This window comes from Mustela nigripes, chromosome 12, assembly GCF_022355385.1.
Source record: "Mustela nigripes isolate SB6536 chromosome 12, MUSNIG.SB6536, whole genome shotgun sequence".
Taxonomy (NCBI): Eukaryota; Metazoa; Chordata; class Mammalia; order Carnivora; family Mustelidae; genus Mustela; species Mustela nigripes.
Genome location: NC_081568.1, coordinates 129,005,514 through 129,023,744, shown reverse-complemented (window position 1 = coordinate 129,023,744; position 18,231 = coordinate 129,005,514). Strand labels below are relative to the sequence as shown.

The window sequence follows — 18,231 nt, the reverse complement described above, 5'->3', positions numbered from 1 at the left end:
GAAGAAAGAAAGAAACCTTCCTGTAAGAGATATCTTGGGCCATTTCCATGACTAGATTTGTATATAAAACATACTTTCCTAGTGATTTAGACTTGCAGACTATTTGTTGTGTTGCACAACAAAATGAGTTATTTGGAATGAAAAAAAATTGGGGGAAAAATCCCTTCCCCCTTCATTTCTTTATTTAAAAAATATTCCACAGTTCTTTCACATTTGTATGTTGTCCTTAGCTTAATCTTTTTTTCCAGTTTGTTCAGTGCCATTCATAGGAGTGCATGAAGTGAAAAATCGAATACTACATGATGCATATTATCAGATGGTGGATATTTGCATATCTAACAGCTAAATCTAACTCGTGCTTTGATTTATTATATAAAAACTCTTGTTTTTAATTTGAATAAATAGATCATTTCAAGAATGATTAAAAATAAAGCTATATAATTTAAGAGGTTTTCAATTTAGCCCTTTGTGTAACTAATACTGATCCTCACTATTTTAATTTTCTTATTTTTTTGGTGTCTCCCATGCGACAGAACTAAGGTATGCATTAGAATCAAATTGTTATTCTTGGAACTTCAGAGTACAGCAGAAGAATAATTGTTACTATTATTTTTAATTTTTGTTTCTTATTTGGTATATAAAGCTAGAAGTATATTTTAAGAAAAACTTCATTTAGACAGAATCATACAGTGATTCCTAAAACTTGTTTATATGAAAATAGATGAAAACTTGTTGGTATCAAGTGCTTTTGTAACAACACATTTATAATTTCTTTAAGTAAGGAAAAATGAACAGGATTGATTTAGAGCAAGATGGTAAAAAAATCAGCAAGGTTGATACTACAGAAATTTTTAAATCCTTAAGTTGTGAAACAACTCTTCTCTTTTATACTTTAATATAGTATGTCTAGGGTATAGAAGTAGGATTTTTTAGCTAGAACCACATTAATGTCCATTTCTCCAGAAATTATTTATTGATGTCAAGTACATAGAATTTGTTCCTAGGTTGAATATATTTATATCTTATGTTCCATGGAGGATTTTGTTCTCTCCATTAATTTCCCGAACTCCAATTTATATATAATAAGTACCTATTGGACACCTATTCTTCAGTGTGCTGGGTGCTGGGCACAGAAAGGTAAATAAATAATATGGTTTCTTGTCTTAAGTTGCTCACAGGTGTCAATAAGGGGAAAGGCAGATCTATGAATAAGTAATTATAGCATAATATGATGCTTATTATAATAGAAATCACAAGAAGAAAAATATCAAAAACAAAAAGCCCTTACAGGGTTATAACAAATACGTACCCTAAGTTTTAATAGTTTATGATGGATAAGTCTGTATATAACTAATCATAACTACATATAAATTTCTTCTATAAAATTAAAATAGGTTTTAATCAGTGCCCCATTTTTGATAAAAGGTAGTCTCTTTATTTATAATCCTCTAGTAGTACTTTCTTGACTCCAGTCTTTGGTTTCTTGCTTTCAAAGCAATATTCAGTTTGGGAATATTATGGTCCTGACCAGTTTCCTTAGGCAGGTGGTTAGGGATAATGGCTGGGTAATCTCCACATTTCCTCTTTTGACCCCTTTTATTCAGGTTCTTTTTCATCATCCTTTGCTCTCTTTTTTCGTATCTCCTTCCCTCCCTCTGCCCCCGGCCCAGCTCTCTCAGTTCATTTTTGAGATTATCTGTAATTCTTTTCACACCATTTTCTTCTTTCATCTCTTGAATTTACCCATCTCCAGTTGTGTATTTTACCTTTCTCTTGTCTGTCTCCCATCCTTCCATTTTGAAGTTAATCTTGTCTTCCAAATCAACTGTTCATATCTCAGGTATCAGGTAGTGGGTGCAGCACAGTCAAGTCAGTCTCTTGATACTGACATCACTCTCAAATTCACCTGATGGCCCAGTTAGCGGATTTGACAACCGGCCCTTTGGAATGTGTAGGAGTCCCTACCCAGCCCTGGAAGAAAGCACTGCCCGCAAGGGGCAACTTTTTATCAGTTGACTGAGCCCTGGACAACAGTGTAGTACACACAGACATCAGTGTTAAGGTGTTTGAGCATTTGGACTTTTAAAAAAGTTTTAAACACATTTTTACACAATAATTAGCCATCTATCAATAGTCCTAATAACAGTGAAAGGGAGTGTTCTTGGGAAGTTTACCCTTTAACAAGAGGCTATAACTTTGTTTTTAAGAAGCCAAGCTGGTCCTTGATATATTTTTAGTGCAGTTTCCTAACGCTTAGTCACAGATGCCATGGTTCTTGGACTAAGTGCTGTTCCATGGAACGATGGGGTTAGATCAGCAGTATAGATGTTGGCTTCCACAATAAGATCCTGCTTTAACTTAAATTCTTATTTCACTAATGCTTATACCCCAAAAAGCATTTTTAAGAATATTAGGCTTCCTGAGCCTGCCCACTCTGCAAGATATATAGAGTAAATAATACTAAAATATTGAGGGACAATATTCACAGAAGTAACTTACCAGTATTAGCCACCTAGTTGGTGCCAGAATTGTATTTGAATTCAGTTCAGTGCCTTGTGTCATAATGCTTTCTATTTGTTGAATAGTAGTTTCAAAATAGTAAAATAAGAATTTCTTATTTAGATCTATATTTCTCAATTGAAGTTATATACTACCCACCACTTTAGGATGGCCAAGTAAAATACAGGATGCCCAGTTTAATTGGATTTAAGATTAAAAAAAAAAATACCTTTTAGTATAATTATATCTCATGCAGGGTCACCTGGGTGGCTCCGTCAGCTAAATGTCTGCCTTTGGCTCAGGTCATGATCCCAGAGTCCTGGGTTCAAGTCCTGCATGGGGCTCCTTGCTCAGTGGGTAGCCTGCTTCTCTCTCTGCCTGCTGCTCCCCCTGCTTGTGCTCTCTCTCTCTTCCTCTCTCTCTGACAAATAAATAAATAAAATCTTTTAGAAATGTGTATTTCATATAATGATTGTATTTCTATTTGCTAATAACTCTGGGCTCTCTTCCACTTCCCACCCCACCCCTGCCTCCAAATAGGAAGCTCTAAAAATCTCTGAATTTTAGGATTTTTGTTTTCTCTCCATGGTACTTTGTATTTCATTTCACTTTTTTGTAAAAATGACTCTTCATTTCTTTGAGACTAAAATCTCCCAGAATAGAGGAATCTAAACATTTTGGTGCTTCACTTGTTGAAAGAGTGAATCCTTAAATCCAGTGCCCTACTGAGCCATATTAGAGCCTCAAGCAAAATTATTTTTAAAATGTGTACACTTAATATGCACTTGTCAAAAAAAACCTCCCATATTCTGTATCAAGTGGAAAAAGTCAATAAAAGCTCTGACTATATATATATAGTCAGAGCTTTTATATATATAAAACACAAGTATATATATATATATATATATATAAAAATATATATATATATATATATATATATATATATATATATATAAAACACAAGTCTGACTATATATAAAAGGCATATTGCCCAGTGGGTTAGACCCCATTTTCAACTCTTATAAAACTTCCTGACAGGAAGTAGCCTCATGGACTGGGAATTGTTAGCTGATGGTAAACGACTATTCCTGTTACATAGTTATCTCAGGATTATCAAACAAACAACAGCCTCTCTTTGTTTAACATTTTGGTATTTTGTTTGTCATGATTTGTGCCTTATTTTTACTTTTTTTTTTTTTAAAGATTTTATTTATTTATTTGACAGAGAGAGATCACAAGTAGGCAGAGAGGCAGGCAGAGAGAGAGAGGAGGAAGCAGACTCCCTGCCGAGCAGAGAGCCTGATGCGGAACTCGATCCCAGGACCCTGAGATCATGACCTGAGCTGAAAGGCAGTGGCTTAACTCACTGAGCCACCCAGGCGCCCCTTATTTTTACTTTTAAAAAATTGTACTAAACTATTAATTATTTTGATTATGAGTATTTTTGGTGCCTCTTTAAATCTTGTGCTTCTGGTTAAATCTTTTGGGGGAAGGCAAAAAGTTATTTTATTTGATTATCAACTTGTGTTTTCATGTCTTAGTCACCGGTACATTTAGGTTCATAGATGCCTCTGAACATAAAATCTTTAAAACTCATCAAGTCCAATATTCTTTTTCATAGATGAAGAAACTGATCACATAGCAAAGTTGAGACTAGTGTTTCTTGTTCACTGTGGTTTCTGCTGGCCATTTAAGTTTCCTGTGGGAGAATACATAATTTAAGTTGAACTTTTTTTTTTTCCTCCAGCTTCGGTATTAAAGTTTCTGAGAATAAAGAATGTCATTGGAACATATTGTGTTCACTATTGAGGTGTTAACGCACATTGTTCATCCCTAGATTACTTACTTAAAATGTCTGCAGGGTTTTTACAGAGGAAAAAATAAAAAGTGGAAAAATAGGTGTCCTTATTTAAATCACCTTTCCATTTTGCATAATAGAAAGATCAGTTTTGATTTTTATGGGTAACATTTAAGCCTAGGTCATAGTTATTTTCTCAAAAAGTTCCACTATTGTAATTATCTGTCTTAGTAAAGTTTCTTCTAGGTGTCTACAGATGGCTCTGCTCTTCCTAGGATTGCCCTCTTGACTTCTGATTTGGGAATTAAGGTTTTGATAGAAACCTTATTTCACCTTCCTATGTAGCTTGCTTCATTAGAGCTGATAAAGTAAGATCCACAGCAAATATAGAACGCTGGAGATATGACAGACAACTGGTACAAATCTTTTAGGAGACAAGCTAGGAGTTTGATTGACAGATTGTCCTGTAATTTTATGAAGCAAAAAGAATTTTCTTTATTAACTAGTGAGACAGATGGGCTCAAGTTTGATGGGTTTAGTTTAGTTCTGCTTGTGTATGGATAACTTTTTTCTTTTTATAGAAAGTAAGGCAAGCAAATAGAATAGTTTGTCCAATATGAGCAATGAGGCAACTACTATTTAAATATTATCTTTGGAGCTTTTATTAAAAGACAGTTAATAAGATTGAGAAAGGGAAAAAAGGGAGAGGCACTTTATACTGAGGACTTCAGTAGACCATTACACTAAAACTATAGGCCTCACTAAAGAACCTTATGGTATGTTACTTAGGCAGTTATTCTGAGAAGGACTGATTGGTTAGTATAGCAACCATAAGGAATGAGGGGCCCACATAAAATTAAGGTTGTCATAGTCATCACCAAAGTTAAAATCATTGTGTGGAAAGTTGTAGGAGAAAAGATAGTTTATAATTATTAATTATGAAGGGCAATTATTAGTTGTAAAGGGCAAAAGATACCTTTGCAGTGGTGAAATCCAGCAGATTCTACCTTAATCAAGTGATGAATCATTACTACCAATAATGGGGAAAATGGACATTTTGTACTTTCAGATATGCTCCTTTGAGAAGTACAACATCTCCTATGGTATTCTTGCCAACAATGCTTAATTTGAATTTAATCACAAAGTCATAATCAGACAAATCAAAATTATGGGACATCCTGTAAAACAATTGATATGGATTCTTAAAACATTTGATCTAATGAAAGGCAAGAGTAAAAGTTAAAGGAACATGACAATTTAATGTAATGCCTGATCCTTCATTTGATCCTGGATTGAAAAAACATCTCTTAAGAACATGATTGGAACAGATGGAGATAGGCTGTATTAGAAAAAAATGATTATATCAAAGTTAAATTTCTTGAGTGTGAAAAGGTATCATTATTTAATAAGAGAATGCCCTAGTTCTTAGGAGATATAGGTTGAAGTATTTAAAGACAAAATATTATTTTTTTAAAAAGATTTTATTTATTTATTTATTTGACAGACAGAGATCACAAGTTAGGCAGAGAGGCAGGCAGAGAGAGAGGGGGTAGCAGGCTCCCTGCAGAGCAGAAAGTCTGATGTGGGGCTTGATCCCAGGACCCTGAGATCGTGGCCTGAGCCGAGAGCAGAGGCTTTAACCCACTGAGCCACACAGGTGCCCCTATAGACAAAATATTTTGATGCTTCAAACTTACTTAATAAGTGATTCTGCAGAGGAAAAATATATATTTTGAGAGTGCAATAGAACAAATGTGGTGATATCTTAACAATTGACAAATCTAGGTGGAAGGTTCATAGTATACATTCTATTCTTCTTTTCAGCATATTTGAAAATTTCCAAAAGTAAAAGCCAAAATCAAACAAATAAGCTTCACATCCCTTATTAAAAGTTAAGGGGCATGGGATCAGGGGAAATCTCCCAAGAGTTCCCTGCATTGGACTTTTATGCATTGGACTTAGGAGCAGGAAAATAAAGCATTGAGGATTATTTTGAAGACACAAGTCATATGGTACATGAGAAAAAAAAAAAACACTTAGAGAATATGGGATATGTTAAAGTTAGGGCTTTTTCTTTTCATTATAATAAATTAATGGATAATGAACTTGGACTTTGTATGAGATGAAAGGGCTGTGACTTCTTGATACAAAGAGTGTGAACTGTGATTAGATCTATTAGTAACCCTGGTGGGATGGTATTTGGAACGCAAAGCTGCAGCCACTATCATGGACTATCCAGAGACTCATGTGTCAAGGGTAGGAAGTGAAGCTAGAACCAGAGCCCAGCTCTTTTATGCTTAACACATGCTTAACACACTTCAAAGTAGAAAAAAATCTGTAGCTAAGATATACTTCAAATGCCAGTTTCTCTTAATGTTTACTTGCAATGATAATTCATATTTAATTGCTTATTTAGTTATAGTTTGAGTATTTACTGAAAGTCTGCTCCTCCATAAAAGCCTGTAGAATGTACTTCATTAAATGACTTGCCCCAAGGCAAACGTAGGTTCAGCATGGTGCTGGACCTTCTAACTCACCAGTCTTTCATTTCAGTATGTCTCCTATGGACCTCCCTCAGAGAATCTGTTAGAATGTTTAGATTGGATCATGTGTGTGAAAAGGCTAGAGAAAGTAAAATGTTTATTCCATACATAATTTAGGTATTTTAAATTGAATGTTTACTTTGAAGGCTATGAGGACAATGAATCCAGATAAAGATCCTACCCTTGGAAGTTATAGGTTGTTGAATGAGATATGGTATGTTTACAAATCATGGTTGTTCTACAAAGCTGCATTGTGATACATGCCACAAAACAAGGGTGCTAAGAGACCAGGCTTTGAAGTCACATAAGTAGAATCCTGTCATTTGCTGCATACTGTGTAACCTTGACAAAGTGACCTGAGTCTTGATTTTATCATGAGCAAAGTGAGAAACTCCCACTTTGCTTATGAGTAATGGGGAGTGATAATGTCTTAACAGAGCACAGTCACTGACTCATAGTTACCACTTCATAGGTAGTAATAATAATAATAATAATAATAATGATATCTCTGTGGCCCTGGTTCAACATTCCCTATTTTCTCCAGAACCTATGGCACCAAGTACCACTTGATGGCGGCTCTCAGAATTACATGTGTTAATGTGGAGGATGAAATCACTTGACCTGTTGTGCCCTTTGAAATCTCCTTGAGAAATTAATGTGTAGTCGCTATGTGCACTTATTTATCCATTTTATTTTGTATATTTGTGTGGTTTCCAGTTTTTGGCTGTCATGAGCAGTGTTGCTCATGTGAATGTTCATATGCGTATCTCCCAAGCTCATGTACAAAAGTTTCTTGAGGGCATATACTAGGAACAGAACAGGTGGATTATAAGATTGTACATGACCCACTTCCCAATGGGATGCCAAACTGTTTTCCAACTGAATAAGCTGGCTGAATAAATTTACACTCAAAGCAGCAGTGGATGAGCATCCCTTTGCCTCGTATCCTCATACATGCTTGTGAGACCAGCTTCTTAATCATTGCTGGAACTAGTGAGGTTTAAAAAAAAAATCTCATTGTAGTTTAATTTGCATTTTTCTGGGTTAGATAGCATACTTTTTAATTTATTTAGGTCTTTTTTTTTATGTCTTACAATAAGATTTGATATTTTCCTCATCAAGAGCTAGCATGTATTTGTTAATTATTCCTAGATATGGCATTGCTGTTGTAAAGGCATTTTTTTTTTTTAAAGTTTTCTCTTACTGGGATACAGAAATACAGTGGACTTTCTGATGCTGATTTTTGTATCTGACAACTGCACTATCCTTTTTTATTAATTTATCTCTAAATTCTTTTGTGTCTTCTACATAGACATTTGCACTATTTGTAAATTATGGCAGTTGTGTTTCTTATCTATTGCTACATAACTCTTTTGCTTTAGGCTTTGTTATTGGGATTTTACAAATTTAGAATTTCTATATTTTTCTGTTGAGAATATTTTGTTGTTCTGTCATAACCCTCTTTTTTTTTAATCCATTAATGTTTTTGACTTCAGGTAATCTTTTGTCTGATATTAACAGAGCTCATTGGCTTTCTTTCTTTCTTTTTTAAGATTTTATTTATTTATTTGACAGAAATCACAAGAAGGCAGAGAGGCTTTAACCCACTGAGCCACCCAGGTGCACCGCTCATTGGCTTTCTTTTAAAGAGTTTCATTTTAGCTGCTGAGTTTCATCTGTTTGCATTTGTGTGACTATTCTAATAAAGATCTTTTTAAACTTATGGTGGAGTTATATCCTGATAAACCCATTTTAAGTTGAATTTATTCTAAGTTGAAAATTCATCTGGTGAGCCCTGGGTGGCTCAGTTGGTTAAATCTCCAGCTCTGGGTTTTAGGCTCAGGTCATGATCTCAGGGTCTCACAGAGTTGGGCTCCATGCTCAGCTCAGAGTGTGCTTGAGATTCTCTCTCTCCCGTTCTCTTCCCTCCCTCGGTTTGCAAGTGCTCTCTCTTTCTCTATAATAAACAAATATTAAAAAAAAGAAGGCTTAAAGATATATTTACTAACCCAAACTCACTCATCATAGCCTACCCTGTCTTAAATGTGTTCATAACATTCACATTAGCCTACAGTTGGGCAAAATCATCCAACAAAAGGACTATTTTATAATAAGGTGTTGAACCCTTCATGTAATTCACTGAATAGTGTACTGAAAGTAAAAAAAAAAAAAAAAAGAATGGCTGTATGGTAGAAGGTGGTTGTAAGGGTATGGGTTGTTTACCCTTGTGGTCATGTGGCTGACTGGGAGCTGGGGCTCACTGTCCAGGAAACAGTGTCATATCCCACTCACTAGCCTGGGAAAGGATCAAAATTCCAAATTTGAAGTGTGGTTCCTGAAGTGGGTGTTGCTTTACCACCATTATAAAGCTGAAAAATCATAAGTTAAATCATTATAAGTCGAGGACTGTCCAAATATTGGAATTTTGTTTGCCAAGTTACTATATTTTTTATTTATTTCGCTCTCCCAACCTTTCTGCCCATTTCATTTCCCTTCTTTTGGATTCACTGACATTTGTTTTTTCTGTGTTCATTTTTTAATGATCACCATTTTATTTTATTTTATTATTTCATAGATTTATTTATTTTAAAGAGAAAGAGGGAAAGAAAGAGCACACGCAAAGAGGGGTAGGTGGAGGGAGAGCCAGAGAGAGAGAATCTTTAAGCAGTCTCCCCAATGAGTGCAGATCCTACCGTGGGACTCAGTCTCAGGGCCCATAAGATCCTGACCTGAACTCAAACCAAGAGTCCAACACTCAACCAATTGAGCCACCCAAATGCTCCTACCATGCCTATTTTAATATGCATACTTAACAAGGTATAAAGTCAGTCATTATGTACTTTTTTTTTTCATTATGTGCTTTTTTGTAAAACTTACATTTCCCTTCTCATGTCAGAAGTTATTTTATACAATTGATATTTATTTAATCTTACCCATATTTTTACTACTATTTTCTATTACCCTTTTTTCTTGCATTTTTGTCCTCCTCTCTGGGATCATTTTCCTTCCTCCTCCAAGGTGTTCTTGAGAATTTCCTTTGATGAGAAGCTCTTTCAGGTTTTGTTATTTTGAATATATATCTTTACTTTTTTCATTTTTCCTTTGGAGATAGTTTGGCTGAGTGTTGAATTCTAGTTTACAAATTATTTTCTTTCATCTTAGTAAAGATATTACTTTAGTGCCTTCTGGCATCCTTTATTGCTATTAAGAAGTCATTTTAAGTCTAATTAATATTACCTTATAGATGATCAGTCTTTACATTCCGACAAGTTTGGACATCTCTTGCCTTTCATATAGTATGGTTTTGTGATGTTTTGAAGTTTGGATTTCTCTCTCTCTTTTTTTAAGATTTTATTTATTTATTTGACAGAGATCACAAGTAGGCCAAGAGACAGGCAGAGAGAGAGGGGGGAAGCAGGCTCCCTGCTGAGCAGAAAGCCCCATGCATGGCTCAATCCCAGGATCCTGAGATCATGACCTGAGCCCAAGGCAGAGGCTTTAACCCACTGAGCCACCCAGGCTTCCCTGGATTTCTCTTTATTATGCTTGCAATTCACTGGGCTCTCTGGGATTAGTGGGATTAGTGTTCATCAGTTCTCAAACACCTTTGCCATTATGTCTTTGAAAATTTTCACTTTCCCATATGCTGTGTGTTCTTCTGGGATTTTGATTATATATGTGTTGCTTCCTCCTATTTAACTCCTAGTCCATATCACTTTACCTATCCTTGTTTTCATCTCTTTATTTGTCTGTGCTCATTCTAGATAATTTCCTCAGATCTATCTTGAACTACTTTGGTCTTGATTTTGATGGTCTCTAAATTATTAAAAAAAAAAAAACTGTGGTAAAGGTACTTGAGATTTAGTACTATATTCAATAAAAATTTTAGACATGAAAGGGAATTAAATTGCTCTTCTCACCATAACTTACTCCCGTAGAATAATCATATGGTCTATAGAAAAATGAAAAAAAAATTACATTTTGGGGTACCTGGGTAGCTCAGTTGATTAAACTTGTGCCTTCAGCTCAGGTTATCATCTCAGGTTCCTGGGATCAAGCTCTGAGTTGGGCTCTCTGCTCAGGAGTCTGCTTCTCTCTCTCTTTCTGCCCTTACCCCTGCTTGGTTTTTTTTTTTTCTCTCTCTCTAGTATATGTGCTGCCAAAGTGAGCACTCTCTCTCTAATAAATAAAATCTTTTTAAAAATCACTTTTCTTACATAAATAATTACGTGGGTTGAGATTTATATTTATTGTATCTAAAATTATTTTCTGCTTTCACAGAAATGTCCTATGTCACTTTTTTTTTTTTTTTTTAAGAGAGGGAGAGAAGTCGGGGTTGGTGGAAGCAGTAGAGGAAGGAGAGAGAGAATCCTTAGAAGGCTCCATGAGGTACTTAATCTCTCAACCCTGGGATCATGATTTGAGTTGAAATCTAGAGTCATATGCTTAACCAACAGAGCCACTCAGGTGCCTCAAAAGTCATTTTTTAATTTGAAAAGAAAGTTAAGTGCTTTTATTTTCTAAGATATATATAAACAAATTTAGTTAGGACCAGGGCTAACTTCAAGGTTTTTTTTTGGTTCTTTTTTGCATCTTTTACCTTTTGTCTGTCATCTTTATCAAATTCTTCTAATGTGAGTTTAAAAGAAATCTCTTATTTTTTAAAGTCCTACTACAGTTGGAGGTAGGTGCATTTTATACATTTTTTTCCATCTTTTTTCTTCTCATCATCAATTAGAAGTTTCTTTTTTTTTAATCAGAAGCTTCAATGACTTTTGTATAGAGAAGTGGTTCTATATCAAATAATTTCTTAGTATTAATCATTTAGTCATTTAAATTAGTCATTTATTAAATTAGTCACTTAAGTATTTATTAAGTAAATATATTACAATTAATCTATTTGATTCACTGTCATTATACCAATAAACCTTAACAACCATCTTATTAAAACTAAAAACCATTGTGTTTAGTTGAATTTGAGTTGCTGAATAATTTGATATTCTCTTTAAAAATTCAATTAAATTTCAAGAAGGTACATAATGAACAAAACAAGGTCCTTTAAAGGAAATAAGAACCATGGCCATAGATTTTATTTTAAGGAAAGTTCTTTGAAAAGGGAGAAAAAAAACTTTCAAATAACAGCACTATAATTAGACATTGTTAAAAGTTATATAAAGTACATGCATACTATTTAGAAGAGAGAGAAATAAGCCTTCAAAAAATGTAAATAGTTTAATAATGCCAAAAAAGAGTATCTGTAAAAAAAATAAGCTTCATGAAATAAATGCAAGTGAAAAATAGGATTTCTTAAATCATGAATGTATTTTATTTTGGAAATACAAGAATGTAATTTTATTTTTCTTGTGAAGAAAGGTCATCAAAATTATGTTCCTGCCAGTTTTCTCTAAGCACAGTATTTTTAAGGATGAGAGAGGAGGTTGTTGTTTCATTAGCACATTCTTATTCTGCTCCCAGTTCATGCTCCATGATCTCTGAGTTCTTAATTCTTCTTCTGACCTTTGCTAGTTAGGATTTCACAGATGCTTTTCTGTTTAAACCTGTTTGGGGGTATCTTGCCTATAGTACCAGGGCACCTACCTCAGAACCTTGGTTTTCTGAATTTATATCCTGTCCTCTTATGGGGAAATTTTATATAGATCTTTGTTGGCATAAACCAGGTAACTCAAGTCCTTAAGGCTTTTGAAGCTTAAAAACCAGGTCATTGCAACTCAAAAGCCTGGGTTTATGAAATTCAAAGAAGGGACACCTGGGTGGCTTAGTTAGTTCAACACCTTAGGTCATGATCCTGGGTCCTGGGATTGAGTCCCACTTCAGGTGCCTTGCTCAGAGGGGAGCCTGCTTCTCTCTCTGCCTGCTGCTCCCCCTGCTTATGCTCTCTCTGACAGATAAATAAAATCTGAAACAAAAAAAAAAAAAAAAAAAAAAGAAAGAAAGAAAGGAAGAAAGAAACTCAAAGAGGGGTTTGATTCTTGTTTTCCTAAGATTCCTTCTCTGAGACCCTGGGGTGTATCAGTCCTAACCACTTGGACGGGAGGAAGAGACATGGCATATCAGGACCTGAGCCGGAAGGGAGAAACTCTTGTTATGTCCTACTACAGTGATAATAAAACCGAAAGTAACTTCCGAGTTAATTTAGAAGCATGAATTAAAATAATCCTCATTTAAATATTTTTTATGCTAAAGAGTGACAATTCAGATTCTAAGGTTCTGCTTTGGCGATGAGAGGCTTAATAGCTTATGCTTACTAATAGTATCTTTGTGCATTTCTTCATGAGTCTTGATAGTGATTGTCTCTAAATTGTAAAGTTTTGTTTTTTAGGCAACAGGGATATGGTGCTATACTCTATATTCTGTAAGGGTTCTTTCTCTATCCTTCAGAAAGGCCATTTGGAAACTAAATGAGACACCTGAAGTTCTAATTTCAAATATGTTTAAAACTGACCTTTCTGTTGTTTAGAATAATTCTCTTTATTTAATAATTCACTTTCTTTATTTGCAGAACTCAAGCTAAAAATACAACCTGTTTCATATCCTTGACTTCCCCACAGAAATAAACATTGTAAGACGCTTTTTAACATTTGTGTTAGTAAGTGAAAGTGATTGGAGAAGAAGGAAATTGGTGTTAGGATGTGTTTAATGTTGTATGTACTTAATGAGGGAAATTTTTAAGTAGACTGGTTTGTTGAGGGGATGAAATGGAATTTGTCTTGACCTATCTGACACTGGATTATACGAACTTCAAAGTTCTGTCTCGCACTAACAGTTCTGAGAGAGGGGATCTGAGATGCTGGTGTCCTTCAAGTATAGAGTTCTGCAGTTGCCACATGATCCCTACTCATTTATTTCTGTGCAGTTGATTGTTTTGTTTTTGATGTATTTATTCCACAAGTACTTCTTAATGTACAGTGACAGAAGTAGAAAATGATTTGTCAAGTAAACTTCATGCATACTTTTTAAGTCACAAATTATGCTTCTCAATTCATCAATGGCAAGTGCCATAACTAGAATACATCAAAGTATATGGAAAATTGAGTCCTGTTTTACCATTAAAAAAAAAAAAAAGCTTTGTGAAACTCTGATAATGAAGCAACTGTTTTGTCTATTTAATGCCATTAATATCTTGGTTCTGTGAGCATGAACTGAAAGTACGTAATTCTAAAACAATGTGTCTAAAATGTTACTGTGCTTCTCTATCACATTTGCATTTTTAAATATAGAAAAGTTTGCAAAATTACCAGTCTGTGAGTCTAACCAAATTACTTGAATATTAAACATGTTTATTTTCAATATATATGGAGATTCAGTCATGAGCCCTATTTTACTAGTTTCTCCAGGTAAAATAGGCCAACTAAAAGATTTTGTCAGTTTCATTCCTATTATGATTTAATTTAGTTTGAGAATTTCTGTAGATTATATGTGTTAAAGAAGTTTCTGATAAGAAAAAGTATGCAAAATCTATTAGACATACTGTATGAGCAATGTTTATGAAATAGCTTAAAATATATTGGCAGTACAGAATTACTAGGTAGTTTTTTGCCTACAGCAGTTGACTATCAAATGATTAGAAATGTTGGAATGCCTGGTATATCTTTGAAAGAGAAATCTGCAAAAGTCCATATCTACCCTTGGCAAGTTGCCAGATCCATGTATTATACCATTTTAATATAATTTTATTCTCATATCAGATTTTAAAATATTTTTAGCTGTGGGAAATTGCTTTCTCCAGTTGACAAATGATTAAATGAGGGATTTTTCATGTTAAAAATAATTCCAGTGTATTTGTATTGGTCCGTGAGAGTACATAAATTTAAGCCAAATAATTTAATGTTTATCATATCATTTTTTAGTTCATATAGGATTAACTCATTAAACACCTTTTAAGAATCACCTTCCCTCATAGCACATGCATTAACTCTTTGAGGACATTGGGGTATAATCAAATATACTAGATTACATTAATCTAATGATGTAGTCAATTTCCTTTTTTGAGAAATGGCTCAGGTAAAATACCTTTTATTTAACTCTTAACTCTTTTCAATTTGGTTTAAGAGTATTAGAAACACCAAAGAATTATAAAACCAGAGAGAGGGTTCCAAAGGTATCACATATCCTTGATTCTACCGTCGTTTTAGAAACATGAGTTGTTAGTTGATTTTTTAAAAATAGTTTATTTATTTTAAAGAGAAAGAGCACAAGTGGGCTGGGAAGCAGTGGGAAAGGGAGAGGCAGATGCCCCGCTGAGCAGGCAGCCTGATGTGGGACTCGATCCCACGACCCTGAGATTATGATCTGAGCTGAAATCAAGTTGGGCACTTAACTGATTGAGCCACCCATCTAGTCAGTTTTTTTTTTTTTAAGCTGAAAATGAAAAGACTCACAACATTTCTCTATAATTTTTCAGTCATAAGTTCTGCCCATTAGCTTGGGTTTTTTAAAAATCAAGATCTCTTTACCAGCTTCCTGAGACACAAATTAAAAAATTAAAGAATATAGGTTTTATTTTCTCCAGCCAGATGGAGTTTCCTCACGATTTCACATGGAGACAAATTGCTGAAGCTCACCCACAGGCAGGATATGAGTATCCATCTAAGAAGACAGCTGTACATGTTTTGTTTTCATGAAAAATGTAAGGTCACAGGTATAAAGAGCATTAGAAACACCTTCACTTTCACTTAAGGGGCTCAATGAAAGTTTATTGGGTGTGATTTTGTTGGGGCTTTTGGGCTTCAAAATATATTTAAATATTCACATATATGAATGAGGATGGAAGGATTTTTGATGCGGATGTTAGTAAAAGCAGAGGCAGGAGAGAGCAAGGTATAGTCAGAAGACCAAGTATTCTATAATGACTGCATGTCATGGAAAGTCTGGGCATGGAGAGATGCCTGCTGTCGCACTTGAAATTCTTTATAAAATACTGTAGCAGTGAATAACTACATTAATATCATGTTCTTCTTATGAATATGTGAGTGCCCTTTTTCTGATCAAACACATTAGAAACGGAGGGTTTTGGAGGGGAGGTGGGGTGGGGATTTGGGTGAGCCTGGTGGTGGGTATTAAGGAGGGCATGTATTGCATGGAGCACTGGGTGTGATGCATAAACAATGAATCTTGGAACACTGAAAAGAAATAAAATAAAATGAAAAAAAAAAAAAAAACCCATACTGGTAGTCTCAGTTTTTAAGGAATATATTTAAAATCTGAATAATTCTACTTGGTGGTACCAGTAAGGCCAAAAATTTCTTCTTTTAGCACTGAAATTCATCATGTAAAGACTTTTTATAGTTAAAAGAAATCTTGCCCTAATTCCTTATCAAAATAGTTTTTCCTGTGGTGTTCCTGGTTTTCCAGTTCGTTTTTTAAATGCAATGACTAGTATTACTTATGTAGGCTCCAGGGTGGAAAATCAGTTAACAAATTGATATTTATTTATAAACAGACAGCATTTTTTGGACAGAGGTGCTCTCGCGAATGCTGGAGAACTGCTGCTTTGAGTTGATTTAAGGAAATAATAAGGAGCATCTGGAAATTCAAGCCCAGCTGATTTACCGTTTACTATATCATTTTGGGTCTGTACAGATTTAGCTCATTAAACACCTTTTAAGAACTTAGTTTTGCTGGAAGTAGAGTGGGAAAAAATTCCCTAAACAGTCTTTGAAAAATTACTGTTTGCGAAAAAGATTACCAGGGAAGCAAAACATTGAATTCAAAATAATTATAATTAGAGTGTAGCTTCTTATAATTTCTAATGTGCCAGTGCTAAAATGATACAAATAGAGGGGGAGAATATTTTAAGTGTAGACAAATTAATGTCAACTAAAGTGAGTTATAATGTGTTTGTGTTTTTGTGTTTGCGCATGCTTATCTTCTTGCTCTTCCTGCTAGCCCTTGAAACATAGGCTTTTATGTGCCAGACATTCAAAGATAAATGTAACAGTCTCTACTCTGGAGGAGTTAACATTCTTGAGGGAGAAACAAACTTTTAAACAAATAAGTTAAAGTGCAAGAACGAAACAGAAAATACTGAATTACGTGAAAGGTAGACCCGAGAGCAGGTGAATCAACTCAGCCAGGGATGGGAATGGTGAAGTCAGAAATGCTTCAGGAGAGGTGTGATTCCCAGGTACTAAATGCTCATAGAGGTGTAATGTCTTGAAGGATGAAGGAGATTTCCCCTGGGGAGTGCAGGATCCATGTGGGCAGGCCTGGAACCATAAAACAACATACAGTCTGATACCACTAAAAGGTCTGGTTTGAGGATGAAGGAGTACAAAGTGATTGTGGAGAAGCAAACAAGAATCATGCAGGTCATGTAGTTACTTGAGTGCCAAACTGAGGTATTTGGAGATTCCTTCAAAGATTCCTCATTGCCTTTAGATTAATTAGGGGAGTAACTTGATAGGATCTGTTCTTAGAAATAGAATTCATAGATGTATGGAAGGAGAAAAGTGTTCGGAAAGAGAAAAGATCAGTGCCCTCTTTTTCTTTGGGAAAAATAAAATTAGTTCCTACAGTAGCCTGAGCATGATACTAAACTCTGGAGTTAGAGAGCAAAGGAAACCTTGCCTGGCCTTGCCCACAGAATAGCCAGCTAACAGGCATTTCAACAAAGTAGAATGGAGTGAGGAGAGGTCTATAGTCAGAGCAGTTGTTTTGACAAAAGGAAAAGGAATGGGAGAAACTTCAAGGTCTATGTGCGTGGTGGGTGTAGTGGGTCAGGGGATGAATCCATAGATGGTTTTACACTGGATCTCAGACCTAGAAGCTGAGTGTAATTTTGTGAAGGAGATTTTGCCAGGTAAATAAGCCATTCTGAGGAGACAGAGTTAGGCCATAGGAGGGAATATTATTGTGGAGGAATAGAGATAGTTCACTGATATTAGAGCATAAAGAGTAGAAGGTAAAATAAAAGAGGACCACTCTTCAAGGGCCACCCTGAAGAAAACTCTAAGTGGAGGAGTGACATCATCACATTTCCATGTCAGGACAAATAGGATCAGGATTTGGGGTCATTGATATAGGGAGACAGTTTGGGTGGTCCAGGCAAGAGATGATGAAGACTAGACTTAAGGCAGGGATAGCAAGAAAGTATGAGGGGAATACATTTAAAAATGATTTAGGAGATGGAATTAATGAATTTTGGCATCTGGTTTGGTGTGAGGAGGGAGAAAACGGATGACTCAAGTTTCTTGTGTATGTAATTGAGTGGTGCCACTTATTCAGTGAATAAGGTGGAGTATCCTTGAGTTTATATCTACTTGGCTATTGAATTTAGGGAATATAACTTGGGAAAAAAATCTGAGCTAGGTATTAGGAGATGTCAGTATTTGGTGGCTGTTAAAGCCTTGGGTGTGGATGTGCTCTCAAGAT

At 35.0% G+C, this 18,231-nt stretch overlaps 1 protein-coding gene across 2 annotated transcripts in view; it reads left to right on the top strand.

Annotated features, from left to right (window-relative positions):
* Positions 1-18,231, top strand: part of FBXL17 (F-box and leucine rich repeat protein 17) — a 504,101-nt gene that overhangs the window by 215,026 nt on the left and 270,844 nt on the right. The gene's annotated exons all lie outside the window — the stretch shown is intronic.